Here is an 18,865-nt window from a genome sequence, read left to right on the forward strand (position 1 = left end):
CAGCTTAATCTGAGCTACTTTCTGTTCCATGGTTATAAAGAAAGCTGGAAGTGTTTACCATCACCTGGAAAACAAACAAACAAGCGAAAAAAAACCACAGGGGAATTAAACAACAGAAAGACAAACTAAGAAAAGTATTTCTAAAAAAAAAAAAAAAAAAAAAAGGGAAGGCTCATGTCTCACTGACTGATCCTTAACAGATTTATTTTGTACTTTTCCAGTGTTAAATCAAAACCTTGGGAATTTCTATATTTTGAAACCAAGCTTGCTTTCACTATGGGCTCTGTTTTAAATCCAGTACTTTTGCCTCGTGTGTTTTGTAGTAGTAGGTGAAAACTTTGTTCAGACTTATTCCTATAAAGAAAGTTGACTGTAGTGATATCCAGGGAGAAGCCAGGATGTGTTAACTGCAGAAATTACTGAATTTGAGCACTACAAACAGAAACTTTCTTCTTATTTTTTTATGTGCGTGGGAAATACATCACTTTCTTTTCACTTCTTAGTTTCACTGCTAGATTTCCAGCAAGAAAGGGACTGTTTGTGTTACAAACACAATAATTACCAAACCCATAAATATCAACAGTCTGTCATTCAACTCTTGACCCTCCTGCCTCTCTGGACAGCAGATTAAATCCTGGGGAATTGGATTTTATTCTATAAATGTTTCAGTTTGGTTTATCAGAATCACATGTTTCTGATTTGAATGCTATATGAGCTACGTTGAACTGGATGAGTTTTAGGCTGAAAATATATATATTTTGCTAATAACTGATTATGAGCCTAGAACAACAAAAATTTTTAAAAATCTAGAGAATATATTTTTGAAGGAGTAAAGGATTGTGTAGTTTGCTGTCAGCCAGGTCATATATGCAGCCAGAAAATATACAACTAAAATAGACTGTTTATCCTACATCATGGTGAAGGGAGATGGACATGGGTAGAAGTAGGATTAATGTAAATTAAATAAGGGACTATATCCTGGTAATCTGAGCACCTAAAATTGCCTCAAATGTTATAGTGTGAGAAAGTAGTGGCTCATATATGAACACAGATACTGGTATAAAATCACTGTGTTCCTGGATATTACTGGAGCCACGTGCCAGTTACTGAGACAGGAATCAGTCGAGTACTTAGGGGAGTAAATGGAAATATCCATAAACCACTGTGGTAGGTGTAACATAAGAACCTGCCAGGAACACATGAAGACACTTGTTATTACTGCAAAACACTGACCTGAAAGAGGAAAGTGTAGGGAGAGGGAAGCTCCTTCTACATGGAGCAAAGTTCTTCTGATCCATCTCTTGTAACAGGCATTTTTTTTTTGGAAGAATTGTTTGTAGTTCATATACAGTTTCTTAAGAGGATAATGAGAAAGACACATTAAAAAAAAAAAATCAGAAAGTGCACCTTTTTTAGCATCTATGTTGTAAAAACAGAAAATAAAAGAAAATGTAATAGTTTAGGGTTTCTGAAAACTAAACATTAACCACAACAACAATATTCTAATATTTTTGGCCGCAAAACTCCAGAAACTTAACGCAAGAAGTGCTGTCATACAGAACTACTTTCAATCATGAAATTACTCCTATATCCTAGTTTCATAAGCTGTTATATGACCAAGGACAGGGAGACAGTGATCTGGCCTCCAAAAAATCTGAAACAGAGATTTCCAAGCCCTGCAAAAAGTGTCGGTAATGGATTAATGTCAGAACCAAAATGATCCTTTGGTTACAGCCCAAAGTGACCACAGCTTGGTTTGAAGGTAGAAGTTCTGCATTAGTGCACGCAATAAACTTTAAAAGGCATAAAGTTGCAAATAAATCCAAACAAAATAAAAGTTTAAAAAAAAAAAAACTGTAAAAAATAGCAACTTAAAGCACTGAAATGTATAATGAAGAATTTTTACATGTACTACTCTGTCCTGCTTATAAACAAGCGACTACAGAGGCAAAATATTCCAGCCTTGCTCCTGCAGGAGCTTTGGAAGTGGCTCTTGCTGACTAATCCTGTTGGACAGTAAGGAACAGTGTTGTTTTGGATGTGGCACGGGTGAAGCAGGAGTTGGTAGGTCAGTGTCCATAAGCCATAGCACAGGAAATGTTGATGACTTCCCAGCTGGTGGCCGTGCCCTCTATTGTTCTTCAGACAGCCTGAGCTTTACAATTTGGGTCAAACACACCTCTCTGCTCTCCTGCACCTCAAAAATCATTAGCTCAAAAGACAAAGAGATTAATTATGGAGACAATGCAGATTAAGAGAGAGGTACAAACAAAATCCCCCTCTCCTACATCAGTGAGTATGGCCAGTGCCACATATTCCAAAGGCGATTCCACATTTTGTTAGTATTTGAAAGCAGGGTGGGAGTTCTCAGAGCTCTGCAAGGCTCNTGCGTGGGAAATACATCACTTTCTTTTCACTTCTTAGTTTCACTGCTAGATTTCCAGCAAGAAAGGGACTGTTTGTGTTACAAACACAATAATTACCAAACCCATAAATATCAACAGTCTGTCATTCAACTCTTGACCCTCCTGCCTCTCTGGACAGCAGATTAAATCCTGGGGAATTGGATTTTATTCTATAAATGTTTCAGTTTGGTTTATCAGAATCACATGTTTCTGATTTGAATGCTATATGAGCTACGTTGAACTGGATGAGTTTTAGGCTGAAAATATATATATTTTGCTAATAACTGATTATGAGCCTAGAACAACAAAAATTTTTAAAAATCTAGAGAATATATTTTTGAAGGAGTAAAGGATTGTGTAGTTTGCTGTCAGCCAGGTCATATATGCAGCCAGAAAATATACAACTAAAATAGACTGTTTATCCTACATCATGGTGAAGGGAGATGGACATGGGTAGAAGTAGGATTAATGTAAATTAAATAAGGGACTATATCCTGGTAATCTGAGCACCTAAAATTGCCTCAAATGTTATAGTGTGAGAAAGTAGTGGCTCATATATGAACACAGATACTGGTATAAAATCACTGTGTTCCTGGATATTACTGGAGCCACGTGCCAGTTACTGAGACAGGAATCAGTCGAGTACTTAGGGGAGTAAATGGAAATATCCATAAACCACTGTGGTAGGTGTAACATAAGAACCTGCCAGGAACACATGAAGACACTTGTTATTACTGCAAAACACTGACCTGAAAGAGGAAAGTGTAGGGAGAGGGAAGCTCCTTCTACATGGAGCAAAGTTCTTCTGATCCATCTCTTGTAACAGGCATTTTTTTTTTGGAAGAATTGTTTGTAGTTCATATACAGTTTCTTAAGAGGATAATGAGAAAGACACATTAAAAAAAAAAAATCAGAAAGTGCACCTTTTTTAGCATCTATGTTGTAAAAACAGAAAATAAAAGAAAATGTAATAGTTTAGGGTTTCTGAAAACTAAACATTAACCACAACAACAATATTCTAATATTTTTGGCCGCAAAACTCCAGAAACTTAACGCAAGAAGTGCTGTCATACAGAACTACTTTCAATCATGAAATTACTCCTATATCCTAGTTTCATAAGCTGTTATATGACCAAGGACAGGGAGACAGTGATCTGGCCTCCAAAAAATCTGAAACAGAGATTTCCAAGCCCTGCAAAAAGTGTCGGTAATGGATTAATGTCAGAACCAAAATGATCCTTTGGTTACAGCCCAAAGTGACCACAGCTTGGTTTGAAGGTAGAAGTTCTGCATTAGTGCACGCAATAAACTTTAAAAGGCATAAAGTTGCAAATAAATCCAAACAAAATAAAAGTTTAAAAAAAAAAAAACTGTAAAAAATAGCAACTTAAAGCACTGAAATGTATAATGAAGAATTTTTACATGTACTACTCTGTCCTGCTTATAAACAAGCGACTACAGAGGCAAAATATTCCAGCCTTGCTCCTGCAGGAGCTTTGGAAGTGGCTCTTGCTGACTAATCCTGTTGGACAGTAAGGAACAGTGTTGTTTTGGATGTGGCACGGGTGAAGCAGGAGTTGGTAGGTCAGTGTCCATAAGCCATAGCACAGGAAATGTTGATGACTTCCCAGCTGGTGGCCGTGCCCTCTATTGTTCTTCAGACAGCCTGAGCTTTACAATTTGGGTCAAACACACCTCTCTGCTCTCCTGCACCTCAAAAATCATTAGCTCAAAAGACAAAGAGATTAATTATGGAGACAATGCAGATTAAGAGAGAGGTACAAACAAAATCCTCCTCTCCTACATCAGTGAGTATGGCCAGTGCCACATATTCCAAAGGCGATTCCACATTTTGTTAGTATTTGAAAGCAGGGTGGGAGTTCTCAGAGCTCTGCAAGGCTCTGGGAGGCTGCAATATCCTGAGTAAATCACTACAGAATGAACAACCTGCTCTAGTGGAAGATTTTTGGGACTAGGGGTTTGGAACTAGGTGATCTTTAAAATCCCTTCCAACCCAAACCATTCCATGGTTTTATGGTTCAAAAGCAGAGCTGTGAGGTACTGCTCTCCCTTCTGAGTCACTGTGGAATCAATGCCTTAATGTGGTGCTAACAACAGGATGCTGCTTACATTAGAAACTAAAAGCAAAGTCTTGGCCAATTCTATTTATCGAAGACACTATGCCACTTTTAATAAGATTAGGGCAATAATTAACTCTTTCGCCACGTTGCAAACATAAATCCAAGTCATGCCCTCATAATCACATCCAGCCTCTCTGCTACTTCCCCAACTGTCTCCTCACCCCATAGACAAACATCCTGTATTTTTGTTGTTTTTCTTTTAAATCAGTTAAAGTCCTGTACAACCTCTCCTGTGCAACCAAGTCTCCTGGTCACACATGAGATGCTGCCAGGGGTTGTTTCCACCATGCCAAGAGAGCTGAGACCCCTCACTAGAACCCAGAGCACGGTGCTTGTTGGGCTCTTGCAAACACCTCCTCCTCCAGTGGCTTATATGTCACTATTCTTTCTTCAAATAGTAATTAAAAGAGCCTACATGGAATTACAGAATGATTTGGGGTGAAAGGGACCTTCAAGACCATTTTATTCCAATCCCCTTCCATGGGCAGGGACATCTTCCACTACACCAGGTTGCTTCAAGCCCCATCCTAACAACTGTGACAGAATATATTACTCTCTATTTTCTTCAGGATGCAGGAACTTAGAGTTGTCCACAGAACAACAAAGCTACTTCTTTTACAATATATAAACAAAATAGTAACACATAAGATCATAATATGTCTTTTATCTAAATTTCCTACATTTTCAAATGAAACCTGCATTCTTCATGCCCTGTTAAATGTTACTGAGTACTGAAGGGAGCTCTTAAACATGTGGTTAGTAAAGTGATTCCTGTGCAGCTTTTACAAATCTCAACAGTGCCTTTTGAGGCTTAGTAAATAAATGTAAAATCATTTTAAGACATTTGGATGAGACAGGGCTACTGCAATCCAGAGCATTATTATCTTTCTGTTGGTGAAGTGCTCAGAAATGAATGAAGCATAGAGGGTGAGGTTCCATCAGAGTCATGTAATGAAGCTAAACATGCTGTCATTTTAACCCAATTTGTTTCCCTCTGTACTGCTGCCTCACCAGTTTGTTAGAGCCTCTCAAAGGAGCTCATCTAGTGTCAGCTTACAACTTCCACACCTAGCCCTTACTTTACTCCTGGAATGGGTAGGTATCCCTGCCCTGCAAACTCTTAACTGCTGGTTCAACAGACCTGCCAGGACAGGTCCCTGCAACATTCCCCTCTGTGGGCAAATGGTAGGATGCCAGAAATATTAGACAGGAACCTGTTCTCCCAGGAATGTAAGTAATTCATAGAAGGAAATAATTTACTATTTTCCCAGCTGGAATAATTAAACAGCCAGGCATTGTCCTCCCAAGCTGCAGCAAAGAAGAGCAAGCAAGAGGGGGGGAAAAAAGCTGGAATGTCCTGCAGTATAAATTCTCTTTCAGACTAAACAACCTTAATTCTGTAAATTTTTCCTCATAAGACAGAATTTCTAGGCTCTGACCATTCTCCCTCCTCTCCTATGGACTCCAAACTGGAGTGCAGTGATTCAAAATGCAGTGGCCAAAATCACAAACCTTTACCAAGAGGATTTAACTTCACAGGTCTCACAGAATGTATTTCTGTCAGCACCTCATACCTGCCAGCCTGTCTGCCTGTTTCATTATGCCGTGATGTGGCTGATTTAGGCTCAGCCTGCAGCCCATTAAAACCTCAAGGTCTTTCTATGCAGAATTTCTTACCTCGTCACTTCTCCTCATTCTCTATCTGCAGGGTTTGTTATTGCTGCCTAGATGCTGAACTCAGTTATTCTTGAACTGCATTTTACTGTCTTCAGATCGTTTTTCCTGACTCCTTTTGAATATTAATCCTGTCCTCTACATACATAGTTAAAGCCTCCCACCTTCAGCTGTCTCCAAATTTGATTAGTGCTCCTCTCCAGTCTGTCACCCAAGTCATTAGTGAAAATACCAAGTAGTATCATGGTCTTTGAGAAATCCACTCTAAATACCCTTTCATTCTGACAGCAGTCAGTCACTAACTACTCCTCATGCCCTGTTCCACCCAGCTTTACCTCCTCTCTGATAGAGTTTTACCTCAAATAAATTTCCTTAGCTTCCTTATGAGAAAACATCATGAGCAAAAGCATAGAAGCCTCACTAATGTCCAGCTGTATTACCTGTACACCTTCTCTCCTTTCAAGGCCAGTATCCAGGGAAACTACACTGGCAGCACAATTCCTTTTTTAACAAACTCGTAATGGCTTCTACTTTTGCTTTTTTTTTCCCCCCTTAGTTTGGTGGGGTTTTTAAATTTTGTGCTTTTCCAGGAGTTAAAGTTAAATCTGCCACCTGTAATTCCCTCATACTTTCTAGTTTCAAGACAGGGACTCTATTTACCTCCTTTCAGCCTTGTATATGCACTTGGACTCAGCAAATTCTCAGACCAAGACCTGCAGCTCTGCAGTAATTTCAGCTGATTCTCTAAATTCACTAGAACGAAATTAATTGGGGCCACTGAACCTGGAGACGTCAGCCCCGTCCTCCTGGAAGGTGAGAACACAGGTATTCTTCCAGGTATGAGATCAGAGGCAAACATCATTAATATTCCAGAATTTCTCATCCTCTGACTTGGCATTGCCCCGTTAGTTTTCCATTGTGCTTTAAGGTCAGTAATTAATGTTTGCCCTACTTTTCCACCCAGGAATAGATGTGGGATGGGCTCTTTTTTTCTTTGAAATGCAGAGTGTCTAGAGAGCACCTGACCTGCCGTATGGATTTGGGGTCAGCTTTGTGACCCCTGAATTCTGTTTTGGTAACATATAAAAAACACTATTGTCCAACAACTTCAATAAGAACCTTTCAAAGCACTGAAAAATTACATACTAGGACCAACATCTTCAAGATTAGCCATTAATGCAAAGTAAATTTTTTTGGGATAGTCTGCACACAGTCTTCTGAGGTGTTGAGCAATAATACCACTTATTTAAATCTATGGAAATTCACTGTCTCTGAGTATGTATCAGTTCAGTACACAGCATAAAATACTTGTACTCATATGGAAAAGCTCTCTGCCTCATAGAATTTTCATTTAATGGTTAAGCCTCACTAGAAATCTAGTAAAGGCTTCCCATATTTCTGCCCATCCTCACAGGTGTGTGTGTCCTACAGCTCAGTCTGACATGCATTGACCAGCAGCAGTGTTCAGCAGATAAACTCAACAGCTAAAAACCAGCAGAATTCAGTCACACCTGCTCCTTTTTCCTCTCTGACTCTATAAATATACTACAGGAAACTGTTTTCAATGGGGAAAGAAGTCAGATCCATGCATCAATGTGCAGAAAGGCTCAACAGGACTGCAAAAGGGGCTGCAAAATTTGGCTTAAACTGATGATGTTCCTCCTTGTTGAAAGCCTTCAAAGAAACATCCTTTTCTAAAAAGTTATTCAACAAAAGTAATAAAAGATCAGGTACAGAGGAAGAGGATATTTTCCCGCATATAAAGACACTGTTAAGCTAAAAAAAAATTGAGAAAGAACAACAAAGTGAATTTCAATAGAGAACAAAGATGTGGGAACTGTAAATACTGGAACTGACAGTAAGTATTCACTCCTTGAATTTCACAATATGGATAATCAAATTTTATCATCACGGAATTCTGAAAAATAAGCATATGATGGATCTATGACACTTGCCCATGGTTCTATAAGAAACCTGAAAGAGTCATGATTACCAGTGCAAACCTATGCATCCTTGATAAAACAAAAATTGCAATGCTCCCCACTCCAGAAGCACCGAGTTTCTCAAAAAAAAAAAAAAAATAGTAAGATATGTCAAGGATCACAATAAGAAAAGTGATAACAGTGAATATTTAATTTGGAAAAAGAGAAAGAAAGAAAGACTATACAGAAAACTAAATAAGAGAACCCATGAGAAGCCTCTGTCATAAAAAAAAAAAAAAGAGTTGACCAAAAAAGGCAAAGTAGGAGTTTGCTTCCAGGAGCAATTTATGCTTTTTCACCAGCAAAGAACAGCCAAAGCTGACAAAAACTTCTCATATAGGAGTTCTTTTAACATAGACTCAGATAAAACTCATCCCAAGCTAATCTCCTTGGCTATAAAACGTGTTTCACACTTCAAAACTGACAGCTGCCATATATACATATTAAAACATATATATATACACACACATATAAAATTCTGGATTCAATAGGAAAAATATTAAAGCAGAGGGCATAAATATGTGAATGCAAAAAGTATAAAATAAAACCAGGTTCTTTAATTTGAAGACATTAATTCATGAATAAACACCTACAAAGTCTTCAAGTCACATGCTCTTTGTTCAGGATTCTACTTTCCCTTGTTAACATGTTTTTTCTCCTACTAAATCCACAATACTGTGTTCTGGTTTTGCATCAAACTCTAGATTCCCCAGAATACTATAATATTATAAATTTAGTCCCATACTTGTTTAGTCAATCTAAGAAAACTAAAACACTAAAACAAGTGAAAAATTGTATTACCCACAGAGGTCTGTAAAAGGAGGCAAATTGTTGAGCTGTTACCATTATCAACCTCGATACAGATTTGTGAGGGTTTACAAAATCTAAATATATATTAAAATATCAATTCTCTTTTTTTCCTCCTGAAATTACTAGTCAGAGGACCTAGTCAGCAATAATATAAAACTGTATTCCTAGTCCCTTAATGAATATTCTTTATCAGCTGTGCTTTATGTGTTGGAAACAAACACCTATAAAAAATTTAATTTGCATTATTTTTTATGTATAAGAAAACAGAATGGCTTTTGTAATAGGTTTAGTTTTACATCTTGGCCTTTAATGTGGTAATCCCCTTAGATCAGTTAATTATGTTTTATGTATCACTGAAATTTAATATTTTAAAGAAGAAATAAGCATAGTTTCAACTTCTTTATAGCCAGCTGCTCCTAAAAATCTAAAATTCCATTTCAATAAAGGAATTAATTTTTCACACTAAGGAGGGAACAGACAAAATCCCTGTTTGAGAGGGAATGAGTCTCCCAGGAAGAATCTCTTAGGCTTCATAAACTGCACGATGATGTGTATCAAAAAGCAACAGGAGTACAGGGGGGTAAATGCAGGACTTATATGATTCCTAATTAATTTTAGCCTTTTTCTTGCTTCTAATTTTCATCTCTATTAAGGATTTTGTAACAGCATCAAGGACTTGTACATTATTCAGTACTCTTGCTTAAATGATGGTTCCTCAACGAAACAGGGACTGTTTATTCTGGCTGTTTATTGCAAAACTGTTTTTGCACACACAGTTTTGGGATGTTTGCTTCTTTCTGTGAAATTCCTGTCCCTTATTTCAAGGGTGTTATTACCCCATGTTTTGTGGTGAAAGAAATCTCTGTTTTCTAAAGTCATCAGGGCCTTTCTGTAAGTGAGAGCTGCTCGCTGTGTAACAGAACTGAATTCCTCCTTATCAAGTGGGAACTTCGTATTTTCTAGGTTTTGTGGTTTATTTAATCTAGTTTTAAATTTCTTTTCATACTTTGCCATGAGATATTTTAATTAACCGTAATTTGGGACAGAAAAAATTTAAAGCATATTTGTTATTTCAATTATCAATATAGTGGACATGCTACCACTCAGACACACAAAAACATTAAACTTGGAATTTGTTAGGAAACAGTGGAAAGCAGATATGTTATTTTGAATACATACAGAGCTCTTGGAGGAGGTTTTCTATTCCTTCAGATATTCCTAAAAAAGTCAAGATATTTAAGCATGGAAAATACTTATATCATGGTTTCCATTTCTTAGCTACCCTGTTGATAGAATCCTTCTGAGACTGAAACCCTGAAGAGGTTCATATATCCCCTGAAGGGGGGGGGTCTGCACATCACAAATTTGGGCACTTTCTTTTCACTGGTTTTGCTGAGTAAAAATTAAAATTAATATAAAAGCCCCTCAGGTTTCACAAGACAGATGAATCTGGCTGAAAAATTTATCTTAGATATACAAATCCCACTGTTCTGGGAAAATTTTGCATCAAATATTTAAATCACACTGGCTTGAACAATGTGTTTTTAAACAACCAACAATTAAGAGAACTGGGGTAAGAAACTCAGCTTTGTTTTGCTGTTTTTTTAGAAGAAACAGTTTTCACAAAGCTCAGAGAATTTTCCCAAAAGAGCTAAAGTAGATGAAGAATTAAATGAAACGAAATTAAAACTCAAATACCTTTGCTGCTAACATTAAGGACACAGTGTTTATGAGACAAAAATAGGCTCAAGGAATAAATTAGGCACTGGGAAACCAGGTGGGTGTAGCAGAGGCATGAGTTCTTGGGAAGTGGGTAGGGAAAAGGGGAAGAACAAGCCTTGGACGCTTGGCAGTGAAGGGAGGGAGGGTTAGCTGGGTGAAGGAACAATATGGCCATACTCACAGTTTTTAGAGATCCTTATGCTGGTCTTGCATCTCATAACTGTAAATACAGATGGTTTTAGCTGTGCCTATTTCATATTTTACCTCATTTTCAGATCTTGTCCCCTACCCTGGGAATTTCCTTTGTACTGACATTAACAGCAAACATAAAGTTTTCCAGTCCCTACAAACAGTGAACAAAATCCTTCCTGAGGAGTTTAATGCCTTCGTGCATGACCTCTAGTTTTGTTCACCATATTAGATTTGCTTTTCCTTCCTCCCACTCCCTTCTTTTAGTCTTCCTAATTTCAAGTCACTTGTATCTCATCTTCTTCCCAGCAGTTATTCCTCCCTAAAGGATTACCATAGTTGTATGTTACTCGTTTTGCAAAACAATGTCAGGCCATATTTTCCCATAAGGTTCTTTAGTCTGCAAACTGTCCCTCATTTATTCTTCAGTCTGTCTGCCTCGTGTTTTTCCTGGAATTCCAAAGACAATGCTTTAAAGTACAAAACCAAGTTCTCAACTTGATGCTGGGGTGGGAATGACTTTGTAATTTTGGGGGCAGGGAGACAAGAGTGTTGGGATAATTGGGCATTTGCGTTTTTATTTCTTCACCTCCAATTTTTTTTCTGTCTCTATATTTTCCCTAACCAGTATTTTGCTTCTGCAGGCAGATAACTGTATCCTTCTAGAAATATGTCACCTTTCACACTGCAGAGAATCCATGGCATTGAAACATGAAATATTCTCTGGGTTTATGTATCAGTGTGTAATGCAGTGACATGGTACTGAAAAACATCCATCCTGGGTGAAAGCAAAGGCCCATCTAGCCCAGTATCCTATTTCCAGCTATGGGCAAGACTAAATTCTCAAAGAAAAAGCTTAGGAAAAGCAAACACAGTTTGCAAGTCACGGACCTCTTATATCAGAGCTGGTGTCCATCTGGTTAATAACCTGCAATGGATTTTCCTTTCCATGACCTTGCCCTTGAATCCATAGCAATTTTTACCTCTACAGCACCCTGTGGTGGGGGCTTGCACAGCTCAGCCACACCCTGTGTAAGGAACCACCTCATTTTGTTGGTTTGGAATCTCCTCCCTACCAGGAAGCTGTTGGGTCAGGAGACGGCCTTCAGTGCCTGCTCACCCTCTCCATGCCACCTGTGGTTTAATGCATCTCCTCCATTCTTTCACCATCACCAATCACCCTTTTTCCAGGCCAAAGCCCACTTACTCATTCCTCATATGGAAGCTGGTCCAGACCTTGGATCACACTTGCAGCCCTTTTTTGGTAAACGATGTTTTTGTGCTTCTCCTTAGGTTTGCCTGTAAGGTTAAATGCCCCACGACTGAATCTCATCATGTCTTTTTGCTTTTGTCTTTCCTCCCACCTAATCTTCATCATAACTGTTTAGATCGACCCCTAAAGATCACCCTGGTGACCTCCTCACTCGTTTTTACCTTTCATTTGCTCTTTTAACCAAATATTCATCCATGCAAACACTCCTTCTGTGTATATTCAGGATTTCAGTGGATATTTAGTTCCCTTAAAACATTGTGCTGAAGCATCTTGTCAAAAGCTCTTCCTGGTCACCTAAGCAAACTATCAGCCCAGTTTCCCCAGTATATCTTTAAACATGAGCCAGCATTGACCACTGCAGGCAGAGAAACAACACTGTAGTTTTGTGGACAGAAAGGTTATTGCTAGGACTGGAAGGTGAGGAATAAATATCATTCTCCATGACCTGTTCCTCCATCTTTCCTACTTTATATGCACCATTTCTCATGCATGCCTAGGAATAGGTGTCAGCAGAATACATCACTCCACATCAGCTGTGCTTCTGTGAGCCAGCTGGATTAGCTACTAGTTGTTAGGTGGATGCTGAAAGACCTTTGATCTTATGAAGTCAGAGTAGGAACTTTAGTCTTGGGGTTTTCATGTTGGTTTTTTCTTTTTTCTTCTTCCTTTTCAAAGGTTTCCCCAGAAAACAAATGCTTGAACTAGTGCTGCACTACTGACTGCATACAATGTCTTTTCTTCATTGAGAGGCTGTGCAAACTACACTGTATAGCCCAGAGTAAATATGGAAAACAAAATGTAGTTTGCACTGATTCAGTTTAATTCCACTTAAAACTAACAGAATGTGTTCAAATGAAAACTGTAACTTAGGGCAGCTCTGCCTGCTAACATTAAGAACTCAAAACAGGTGACAACAGGTGAAATTCTCCCTGTCTACACAAATTGTAGCCTGACATTTCCAAAGAAAAACTAAAAAAACCCTTCAGTTAAACAGCCCCTGAGCTTGGTTTTTGGTGTCTCTGCTGTTTCTGCATTTAACACATCCCTGCTCGGTGAATCAGCCACTCAAAGGGTTTTTTGGGTTTTTTTTTTTTGGTTGGTTTGTTGTTGGTTTTTTTTTTTTAACATACTCAGCTTACGACTGTGCAAATAAGATTCCCAAATCCATTCCTCAGATCAAATAAAGGTAATTACAGAGCTTACTGTGGGCGATTCCCAGTGGGAGGGTGGGAGTGGCCACGGGTGGGGCTGTACATGCACAACAGAGAAAATGGGAATGTACCACACCCGTCATAAAACATGCTGCCACAGCCAGCAACAGAAACCATTAGGGTGGATCATCATCCACACCTTCTCATAAAGACAGAAAGATGGCATGAGATCCCAAGATGAACTCTCAAGTCACAGGGAGATGAGCATGACTCACCCAGAGAGAAAAGGAACGTAAAGCAAATTACGAGGCTCCCAGAAGACCTACGCCGTGTGTCCCCCACGTTCCCCCTACAGGATGTTCCCCAGAGAGCATTAATAGGGTACACATATGCATACAGCCCTAGAGCTATCAATAGGTAACTCATGGGAACAGCTTATTATTAATCATCTATTATTACAGTAACACAAGCAGCAAGGAACAGGGCCACAATATGTTACATTTTGGCTATGGAGTAGCTGACCATCCCTGACCCACATTATTTATTATATCATTCAGTGGTTCTCACATTTTTTGAAACATTAACCGATCCCACCTTTTAGCACCTGTCTTTAAAAACAACTGATATTTGCCTTTCCATTCAAATTTCATGGTGGACTCTAAAAAAAAAAAAAAAAAAAAAAAAGATATCTTATAGAAAATATCATGGATGTAGAAAATATTGTGAATGGCCCGTAGACTGCTTTGGAAACCAGGAACCAGAATAGCCATATAAGGGAAAGAGATACATTGGAATATATCAAAAGAGCTTATAGTGTGATAGAAGAAAGTAAAGTGACGTGAACTGTCATTGCAGTGAGAGGAAAGGAAAGAGGATGGATAAAGAAATACATAGGAGACAGCACACATAATTATAGGAGAAAGGGACACTGAAGTTAACAAATACTGATGTGAAACATGGTTAGAAAAAAAAGGTAAGAGTGAAGCACAGGTGCAGGGACTGTGAAGGATACCTGGAGAAGAACAAAGTGATTCTAGTGATACCAGAATCTAGTGAACAAGTGATACTGGGATCCCTAGTACATCCTCCTAGCTTTCAGCAACCTGCAGCTAATGAATTTCTGAGCCAAAGGAGCAATCTCCTTACCTACCGTTCAATTTAATGGCTAGAGCTGTTTTATCTTTACTTCTTCCTATGATTTTTTTTTTTGATAAGTCACATGATTGTATCGCTAGCTCTGCTACACTTGTTGCATCTACTCATTGCCATTCCCCAGGCCCAGAGTAAAACTCTGCTCTGAATTCAGCACGAAGAATTCAGTTACACACTTGCCGCGATCGGCCCGCGAACGCGCTACGCCGTTATCTCCTCTGCTGGTTTGACCTGCCAGCCAAGTTGGTTATTCATGACAGAATCACACAGTTTCTCTATCATATTAACTGCTCCAACCCTTGGAACCGTGTCTGACTTCATGCTTAGATGTCTGCTGTAAAGCAATGAAATTTCATACTCCTCCTTCAGGAAGCGGCACAACCATTCATCCAGAAAGCAGGACAGAGTATGCAAAGGATTGGGTTTGAAAACACTGGCAGAGTTGCAAAGCTGGTAGGGAGAGCTAACATCTTTTTTATTAGGTTAACTGGTGGAGTTGGAAAGATGTATTAGTGTTTAGGATGATGAGGAAGAGGTGTGGGGAAAGCCAAGTCCATGTGATGAGCTCGTTCACCTCAGCTCAATTTTTCCATGTTTGGTTTCTGTTCAGTGCTGAGTTCCCTTTTTGCTGAGCTAATTATACAGGTTCAATGCCTGTGAGGGACTTTTCTCTGTCTAGGGTTTCCCAAATGATGGGTCTGTGCAGTCTACAAGAAATATGGAAGTTCTTATAGCATTGTTATGTCAGCCCCACTGCATGCATTTTTGCCATATTTTCTATTTCTGCAAAAATTAATACTTTAGAGTTAAAATACATAATCACAATTAATAGGACCTAGAATGCAGCTGACCTATGATCTGCTTGCCTCTATTTTGAGTGAATTGCCATGTACTTGGAGAGCATCTGCTGTGCAAACATCATGTGTACCTACATCTAGTTTTGTCTTCCTATCCAAGGAAGGTTTTAGCAGAACTAGAAATCCTTCAAGGAAGGGCTCAGGTATAACAAAAGGTCTGGAATGGCTTCAGGATGAGAAATGACTAAGTATCAGGCCAGAAAAGAGGAAAATACTAGAAAGATTTAACAAATCACAAAATCCTCTCCAGGGACAAATGTGCTCCTGTATCCTCACAGTTGGTGTCAAAAGTAACAGATGCAGGATAAAATATAAGTAAGGAAGAAAAGTTAGAATATTAATGTAAGGATGGGAGCCTGGTCCAAAGAACACAGTGAGAGGAATATCACTTCTATATTTTACTATCTTCAGCCATGCAGAAAATGTCTTGATTCTGCTCCTAAAAGTGGTGGTTTTTTTCCATACAACAGACTTAGAACAAATGCCTTTCTTATTTTTGGAAACAGTTTGTTTATACGGATAGTTGTGGTATTTTATAAATGTGTTCCTACAGCAGATTAAACACCTGCTGCAAACACTCTCTCCACCTTCTCATTCGGGAGGCACCTGGATGTTCCAGAGTTCCCAACCACTGCTGTTGGAGAGGACACTTGGACATGGTGGCAATTACCCTCAGTCCATAGAGTACACAGTGATCACCTGGTATTCAGCCTTTGCTTGCAGGTAGCCCTTAATGAATAGAAATAAACCCTGACAATTCAGGAGTGATATCATTAAAAATGGCATCCTCTTACAGGAATTCAGTACCTCAATGTAGGTGACCTGAAATTTTGGTAGACTTCTTTATGGCCCATGATACTGCAGGCCACCACACTGTCTATCATGCTACAATTTCTCAGAGAATTGCTAGATCCAGGCTCCTTCTCCATCATTTTTCCAATTGCCATTATGTCTTTTGCCATTTCATAATGCCCAATTCCCTTCTGCAATATCTGTCTTAACACACAATCTTTTACTGCTACGTGTGAATGCCATCAACCAGTTCACTTTCTCTCAAACCCCTGGTGAGAAAAATATAGGAAATTAGAGTTAATCCTAAACCCTGAAGTGCCCCACTAGACAACTTATCCCGGTTAAATGTATTTAATTAAGCTCATCATCATTCTAGTCAAGTGCCAGATCACACAAGAAGTCTCAAACCCAAACTCATATGGAATTATTCCCCTCCCAGATCTAGAGTCAAATCTACACTTCTATGGAGTTCTGAAAACCAATTACATACACATAAGCTCATTCAGTGTTGTAACAATCAGGTTATTTATATCCCTCTCAGAATAACTATTCCATAGAAATTGATTCACATGGAGCTGTAACATCAGGAAAGCTGTAATCCAGCTGAATCCAAACCCTCTTTCTTCCCTGACAGCTGCTATTAAGCAGGTAGCAAACACATCCCATGTAACTGGATGCAGAAAGGGTCTCATGGTCGCAAATTTTCTTCACTCATACTTGAGATTATCACGGCCCTGATGAATTAACCTTATTTTCCACTAAATATGCAAAAGTTATTTCAAGAGGTAGTGAAATATGGGCAGTTACCACTAGCTAACCATGAGAGAATTGAGCTCAGATCCCTTGAATAAGAAAGCAAAAATAGCATAGTTGAATTAAACAAACTCACCACCAGATTTAAATTTAGAAGAGAAGAAATTACAATCCTTAGAAGATCTGTAAAGTTACTCAAGTATCCTGTAATCAAGGTCCAATACATCCTGTAAAGAGAAGCAAGGAAGCAGTAAGAAATTCATGTGGCTAAACCAGAGTTTAGTGCTGGGCTGTGCAGATTAAAATCTTGCTCCTGAAAATGTCTCCCAAAAATAGGGCAAGCCTTAGTGACAAGGATATTAGAGATCAACAGTGCAACAATAGCTGCCACCAACCATGAGCCAGCAAAACCTTCCATGATAACCTTAGAAAGGCCTTGAATTCATTGAAAGCCATAACAGAAAAACTGATTCTCATTAATAAATTCCTTTTCTTCCAAACATTTCCCATAAATAATTATGTGTAGAAATATTCCTGTATACACGACAAGTGTTAGTCACAACATTTTGGGCACCTCTACAATATCTGGAACATGACATAATTGACTGACATATGACAGTTTTTTAACTATAAACTGAAAAATGGAATTCTGAAACTTCATGGGTTGACTCCTTTCTCTAAAAAAAAAAGACTCGGGGGGGGAAAAAATCCCAAATAGGTGTTTCTCCCTTGCATTTGAAAACATCAGTGTGATCTGGAGAGGAAAAAGATGATTTAGTGTTTTGGGGAGGGGGCGGAGGAGTGATAACACAAGGTAGTGTCGAGATGGGCTCAGGGAGCTGCTCGAGGCAGTGCCTGGGGGATGAATTACGAATTGGGGAACATCCAAACACACCTTCCTCTCAGGAAAACTGATCACAGCCCCGAGGGATGGAGAGGGCATTGACAGTAACGTGCAGAGTTCAGAGCAGTTCGGGTTGCTCAGGCGGCCCAGTGCCGAGCTCTGGTGAAGTGTATCACCAGCAAAACGCCCTCCAAGAGACACAAAACCAGGAATTGTTTAAACCATGGACTGCTGCCACAGGACTCAGTCATGCAGAGCTAATAGATCAGCTGCTGCTGCCTTGCTTACCCAAACACTCAGCTGAGGTTACAGTTTCTCACTATTTTCTTATTTTAGAGATAGTTATCTCATCATAGGAGCCTTGGATTGTCATGCAACATTTACAACAGTCAAAATGACATGAAATGGTTCCAGCTACATCTGGGATAATCAGATACCTCTTTCCAAATCAAAGCATCATTGTTTTCTTTAACACGTCCTACATCCAGGCAACCCACAACTTCCTTAAGCTCTGTTTCCCAGGAACAGTTTATTGTAAATGATTTATTGGAATCCTGAATTATTGGCAGCCTCCTCCAACCATAATTTCTTCTCTTAAAGAAGGTTTGTCAGTAAGTGGTCTGATTTCTCTTTGCTAAAATCTATATTAACAATGCAAATGGTTGGATTTTTTTTTTGTTATATATTCTTTCTACAAAATAAAGTTAAGCATCTCTAAGGGATATTTTAGAAACAAAAAAAAAAAAAAAAAAAGGAAGAGGTTTAAAGAACAGTAACAGCAAAAAATTATTCAGGATGTTGATTTGGCAGTTTCTACTGATCTATGTTCACAGCCTTCTTTGAGACATATCAGTGAGAGTGAAGTTGCAAATGGCTTTTTGAGTGAGAAGTTTGGGGGCCAAGAAAAAATGAAAGTCATATGTACCTGGCCAGAGGTTTTTCTCTCACAGCACGACACATCCACAGCATGCCATTTCCAGGATTAGGATAACCTGGAGATGCAGTTATTACTGAGCTGCTGGTGCCAATCTTAATGTGGAAAAAAACCTGAAAGCAGCGCTTTGATTGTAGCCTTGGGATTTATCCCCATATGAGAGATCCTCTGAAATGGATTCTCAAT

This window comes from Manacus vitellinus, unplaced genomic scaffold (genome assembly GCF_001715985.3).
Source record: "Manacus vitellinus isolate BGI_N305 unplaced genomic scaffold, ASM171598v3 scaffold_32_pilon, whole genome shotgun sequence".
In the NCBI taxonomy this organism is placed as follows: Eukaryota; Metazoa; Chordata; class Aves; order Passeriformes; family Pipridae; genus Manacus; species Manacus vitellinus.